A 6,828-nucleotide genomic window follows, 5' to 3' on the forward strand; every position below is an offset into this window, starting at 1 on the left:
ACCCACTCCTGGTAGTAGTGACTTTTGGTCTGCCGGTTAACCCCCCCCCCTTCCGACCACCCCCCACCCCAATAACTTAGGTATGATGACACAAATCACCGCACCGTAAAATTACGGGGGCGGAGGCAACTAGTATTTCGAAATGTTTTCATAAAATAAACTTCCTCATAGTTGTTACGATATTTTATGAAATATACTTTACTTAGAAACTACCTCAAACACTAACTCAAAACATTAAAATGTGTGTTTTTTTTAAAAATGCTATATATGTTAACCAGTTGTTAATTATACAAGTGTGCACTTGAAGCCACTAACAAAAGCGAAAGTAAATAAAAACAACTCACCAAAACATTAGCCGTGGTTTAAATTTGGCTGTCCTTGGATGAGAGGCCACGCTCTATTGGCCAGCACAAACAGAGTGACGGAGGGTTGTGCCCCACTTTCTGATAGGACGGCCGGCGGGCTCATCGACTCGGCGCACGCGTTGTTGCTCGGTGGGCGACAGACCTAATTGTGCCATGTTGTGTTAATAAAGCCAGCTTCACACCTGATACATCTTCCACGCCAATGGCGCATGCTTCTGTGTACGACTTGGGAGAAGTGGGGATGGGGCGTCCACTATTGGCGTCACACTTCTCACACTTCTGTGAGCAGTGTTTCAGTCCGACTTTTTTCTACGTGGGGGCACTTGAAAGTTGCAGGGTAAGAAAGGGGGGGGGGGGGGTTGATAAATCCAGGGGTGGGCATTGGTAAAAGTCTATAGCCCTATTTTCTAAATAAATTCAATTTCGTTCGGAGGGGGTATACGTTATTCGGGGAAGGGGGAGGACCAGTGGCGAAGCCAGGATCGTCTCAAGGGGGGAGGGGTCCAATTTTACCCGGGGACAAACTTTCGATTTGCACCCCCCCCCCCTCAAACTTTCGATTTGCACACCCCCCTCAAACTTTCGCTTTGCACCCACCCTTCAAACTTTCGATTTGCACACCCCCCCCCCCTCAAACTTTCGATTTGCACCCCCCCTTCAAACTTTCGATTTGCACCCCCCCTCAAACTTTCGATTTGCACCCCCTCATACTTTTTATATATATACCGAGGGGTCTATGGGGGGTTATGATCCCCCCCCCTAACCTCCCCCCCTGCCTACGCCACTGGGGAGGGCAATGCGCCTCGAAGAGATGACTGGAAAAAACACTGTTCTGTGAGTGTCGCTGATCAGCTATTTAACGAACTCCACCAAGCATCGAATTATATGTGTGACGACCAGCAGCTCGTAATGAGGAGTCAAGCTTGACCACCATTTCGTGACTCGAGAGTAAAACTCTGATGATGTATTTGTGGTTAGTGATGTATTTGTGGCAGGTATTGCACTTTGTTGAAGGGGAAAATAATGTATTTCTTTGAGTTTGTATTTGGGGCGGATAATGTATTAGGATGGATGATGTATTTGGGTGGATGATGTATTTCTGTTGAATAATGTATTTTGGGCGGACAATGTATTTGGGAGGATCATAATGTATTTGGGGTGAAAGATATACTAAAATCAGTTTAAAAAATTAGTTTTCTTAATTAAAATGACAACTTTAACTGTAAGTTAATAGTAATGTTTTGTGTATCTGCAGTTCGTTGTTATCCGAAATGTATGAAGAAATGTAATGATGGGGTGGGGGGGGGGGGGGGTAGGAGGAGGCAGTTGTACTGGATTCGTTCCACTAAATATCTTTGTGATTCGTTTCTTTAATTTGTGGCAGAAAAGGTGGACTTTTTTGTTACCTAAAATATTAATACCAACAAATACATTGATTCTGTAATAATTTATTTAGTAATCGCATATGTTTAGGTAACACTGCTAGAAATTCTTACAATAGACTACTCTATAGTGAGTCTATAGTCCGACGCATGTAATGCCATTGTGCACCAAAGTTTTTCCGCCATATGCTGCACTAGTTGTTTTTTTTTCGTTTTTTCTGGTAGGATTTTGTTCTAATAAAGCTATTCAAATAATTGTGTTTATCTAAATATTTCATCAATCTAGATTCTAGATCTAGATCAATAAGACCAGTGGTTCTTCCAGACTTTTTTCTCCGGGTGGGGGGGGGGGGTGGCACTTGATATTTTCGGGGGGAGGAGGGGCGGTCAACATTTTGGGGGGGGGGGGCGCTTCACACCTCCCCCCCCCCCCCCGAACGAGATGGAATTTATCCAGTAAACATACACTTGTTTTTGACAAGTTAAAAATCTTTTGAAATATAGTCTGAATTTAGTCTGAATGCTGATTTACAATAAATGAAAGAGTTCTAATTGTTACGGGTCATTTGTAAGTTAGATTAGAACAGTCTAGAACTTAGTGGAGAGTGCGTGTGTGAGTTGAGTTAACCCCGGTGTGTTTATGTGTTGTCACCCCAAGGTCGAATGCTGGTATAAAAGTTGGAGTGAACGATTGTTAAGGGGCTGTTTGGTAGAGACCAGTGAATGGGACAGCACAGTGTAAAGTGTGAAAACGAGAAAAAAAATAAAGTACTGAACATTACCTTGGGTCTTGTTTGTATTGAACGAAAGCTAGTCGCAACACCTATGACATATGACATCTTTTTAAACCTTTCATTTTTTTATATCCAAAATACCCAACACAGAGATGGCTTTTTGTGTTAAAATTTTATACATTTCATCCTATATAATGACTAGTTTTACAAGCAGGCGAGCCGAAATAAAATAAAATTAAGGGAGACAAGTTGTAAAACTTGGATAAAAAGTTTTTTTTTCTTTGAGTGGTAGCTCTTGAAAATGAACAATTTTCAGTAGTTGTATTATTGGATGACTTTTAAATCAAAATAGCATTTGCACTTCGCAGTTTTCATAACAATCGTCATAGTAATAAATTATTATTTAAGACAGTTAACAATAGTTGTGGGGACACTTTAATATGTTTATCATACTTAGAATATCTGCCAAAGAGATAGATGATTCAGTTAATTAAATATACATGTTGGGAATTCGTTTGGCCTAAGGCATCGCTTTAGGTTAAGATTTAAGATTTAGTTTAGACCTAGAATTACCTCAAATGAGGAGTTTCAAGGTTTGGTGTAGCTTAATGTTTAGGTTTGTGCTTGGTGTTAGTTTGTTGCATTTAGAATAATCGATTTATTATGTTTTTAAAATCAAAGCTTAGATGTATATGTCATGCTTAAATTTAGCTTTATTTTTAAGTTTTAGTGTTTATATAGATTAATTAATTTGTTCAGGATTAAGTTTAAATTCAGTACTATTATTAGTTTACTAAAGATCTTTACGCAGCATTATGGATACTTCTGATTAATATTTTAATTTTACATATAAAAACAAATGTTTTAGATTTTTGTAAAATTGTACCGCTAGCGATGTTAACCAATATATGTAAAGTAACTTCTAACCAAGATCTAAACCCCAATATAAGCTACTTCTGAATAACGTCTATATAATCTTAATGTGCATCTAAGTATGCCATTACTTAATAACAGTACTAATAACCGTTATTTATATCTATATATATAATTCTCTTCTGGGAGACTCTAGAAAACAAGCTGTAAACCCGCTCCCTACCAACCCCACCCCTACATGGTCTGGCGAGCTGTGGTTCACTCTAAATGTTTACAAACAGACCCGGGTTTAGTGACGACTATTAAGGGCATATAATTTAGTTTACTTTAAACGGAGGGGGGGGGGGGGAGGAGGGGGGAGAGGGTTATCGTCCTTAACGAGCTACTTATAGTGTTTTAAAGAAATATTTTCAGTGGCAGCGTTGGTAGTGTCAAATTCACAAATTATGAATAACTGAAAAGTAGAAAAAAACAACTAAATAGCGGCGTATGATATGCCGCGGGTCGGCTCGTATATTATATTTAAATACGGGACCTTTGGAAATTAAGGTTTAATAATCTGTAAACGATTTCAAATTAACGCGAGGTAAAAAAAAAATTCACCAAAAAATGTAATTAAAACTCAGGACCCGTTTTATATACGGGCAAAAACTAGTTAATAGCTAGTTTTTCACTGTACTTAATCCGATCATGTAATAATTAACACCGATTAGACTGAGTTGTCTGTCACTAATTAAGACAAAATAATCGTTGTCACCTCAGCAGAATGGACTGGGTGAGGTCCTTGGCTTGTTTTAGATAATAGCAACAACTATTTATCAAAGCAGCAAAATATATGTAGTGTATCTGCGCTGACACCTCAACATTTATTTAATTTGACTCCACACATTTTAGATTCTATCAAAATTACACACACCGACTTTGATTCCCTCTAAAACAGATGCCCAGGATTAGTATCAATTACTTTCAAAGTTTTCTGCAAACAAAGCGCATTAGGCTTCTGTATTTTATTGCCGCCAGTCATGATGTTTTAATGAGCTTAAGCATCTCTCCGTTGTCGCAGTAGGCTAACAATCATTTGAAGCATGACAAGAACAATATTGCACAGTTAGAGTGCGCCGTTTGCAGAAACTGCAGTTAGTTTCTGTTTGGTCAAACTGAGTTGTGTCCGAGTTTCATTCGATAGACGGAAAACAAGGGCTCCCGATAAAAGGGGCTTTCTGGTCATGACGCTTACACAACAGATTACATTTCTTCATTACGCGATAGACATCTGTTAACGGCTTACACTTCCGCGTTACATTTATGTAGGCTACTTCCGTAAACAGCTTACATATCCTCATTACCTGCCTCGAGTTCGAATCCGGGTTCAGGTCAGTAGAGCTTCCCTCAGACCACCCAACTCTGATGGGTACCTAACTCATGTTAGGGGAAGTAAAGGCGGCTGGGCATAGTGCTGACATTACAATCCCTTTATATGTCGAGGTCTCTGAAACACTCTAATTCATCTGCCCCACGTGTCTTTGGGCAAACGGAAAAAGATGATATGTATTTTTAACGACTTCGTTGTTTACTTTTTGTATAAAGAATGTGTAAATATTTCCGAAATTTAGTGATATTTTTTTCACAAAGAATAGCGGTTAATATATATGTTATTTACTTTCTATTGGAGTTGTTGTAATATTTTATAATACATTGAATTATTAACAATGATTATGTGGGGATGGAAGGAAATTATGCTCCTGTCCTGTCATCTTGGAAGGGAAGGGAATTGGGCCCGTGTCTTATATTGTGGGAATGGAAGGGAATTAGGCCCGTGTCTTATATTGTGGGAATGGAAGGGGCACAGTTTCATTCTTTCTTCTTCTTCTGGATCCCCTCCAACACAATTAAGGATACGTGTCAACTGGTTATGCGCCATTATACGCCGATTTCAGCCTGCTTTTCTTTTTGGATTTGCCTCCATAGCATTTGGTCAACAAGGTAGCAGTTGTTTCATTTTGGAGTTGTCTCTCCTAGAGGAGCGGCTGTCCCCAGCTAACGAGCCTCATCTGCCCGAGGGTTCGAACTCGACCACGCCGACCCTCTCAGTTTCATGGAATTGTATAAACTAGTTTGTTTATGATTTTTTTTTGTGAATTTGTAAAATTGTAACAAAATCACACCTTTTCCTCAATAAAAGTAAAAAAAAAACAACTTAATAAAAAGTCTAGTGACAATTTAAGCGCAATTTCCTTATGTTATCCATTACAATTTTTTATTTTTTGTGACCGAACGAAAGGATATTTTTTTGCGCTAAAAACCTACACGATGCTCAGTTTAAATTAAAAATATCATCCTAGGCCTACACGATGCTCAGTTTAAAAGTTCTTAATTAATTTTTTGTGACCAAACGAAAGGATATTTTTGAAAACTTTGTTCGGCAATATTGTTCTAAATTATGGCAGAAATCGATTGGTAAATGTTTCAAGTCGCTAAGTGGTATGGTTGCCGAGATATGGACCAAAAACTGCATTTGTTCGAGTTTTTTTTGGCTTCTCCTGGAAATCCAGGAAGGAATTCCGGGAATTTTTTGGCCCACAATCATCCTTGAAACTTGCTTAACATATTTGCTTTTGGAACTAGTCCTCGATATTGCTTCGTTGAGGAGGAGATACGACCAGTGTTTCTTCCAGACTTTATTCTCCCGGGGGGCACTTGAAATCTTCGGGGGGGCAGTAAACTTTCTTCGGGGGGGCGGACACTGTTAAAAGTATATATTTTCTATATAAATTATATAAATTTCATTTCGTTCGGGGGGGGGGGGGGGGGGGCGGGCGGTAAAAAATGTTCGGGGGGGGGGGGGGCTTTGCCCCCCCCGAAGAGATGCCTGGAAGAAACTCTGGATACGACTTAAAGCTGCGGACACACATCCATCCATCCCTTCATACATCCAGAAATGACGAGTTAATAATCGCAATTGTCCGTATGAAAATTGCGCTAAAAACTGTTTTAAAACGTACTTATGTTGTTTTTTTTTTGAATTGTCATACTATTAGTATGCATTTAATATTTGCAGTTTGAATTCACTAATCTAAATTTTAAAAAGGGGTGTAACAGTATATGTATCACCTTAACACACTGCAAGTTTTACGGATCCCACCATTTCGCCCAGTGAAACCAAATAAACTGTAAACTGCAATGGTAAAAAAAAAAACCCACTAACATTCCACTGATGTATCATGTGTCTCCAGATTTTTTATCAGCCGCATGCTGAAATAAATAACCATTCTCGGTGTCATTTGGTGCCATTTACCCAGATCATGCTGGTGTTAATGACCTAACTCGCACTTATGTTCCCTGTTTGAAGTTCATTTTGCCTGCACAACTTCATCTTCAATCCTCCCACCACCCCGTACACAAACAACAGTCTGTTAACCCCCTACCTACCCCACTTTTGTGAAAAAATAAAGGTTGATGCAGTTACTCGGTTGT

This window comes from Physella acuta, unplaced genomic scaffold (genome assembly GCF_028476545.2).
Source record: "Physella acuta isolate Inbredline_101_S28 unplaced genomic scaffold, ASM2847654v3 ptg001980l, whole genome shotgun sequence".
Lineage (NCBI taxonomy): Eukaryota > Metazoa > Mollusca > Gastropoda > Physidae > Physella > Physella acuta.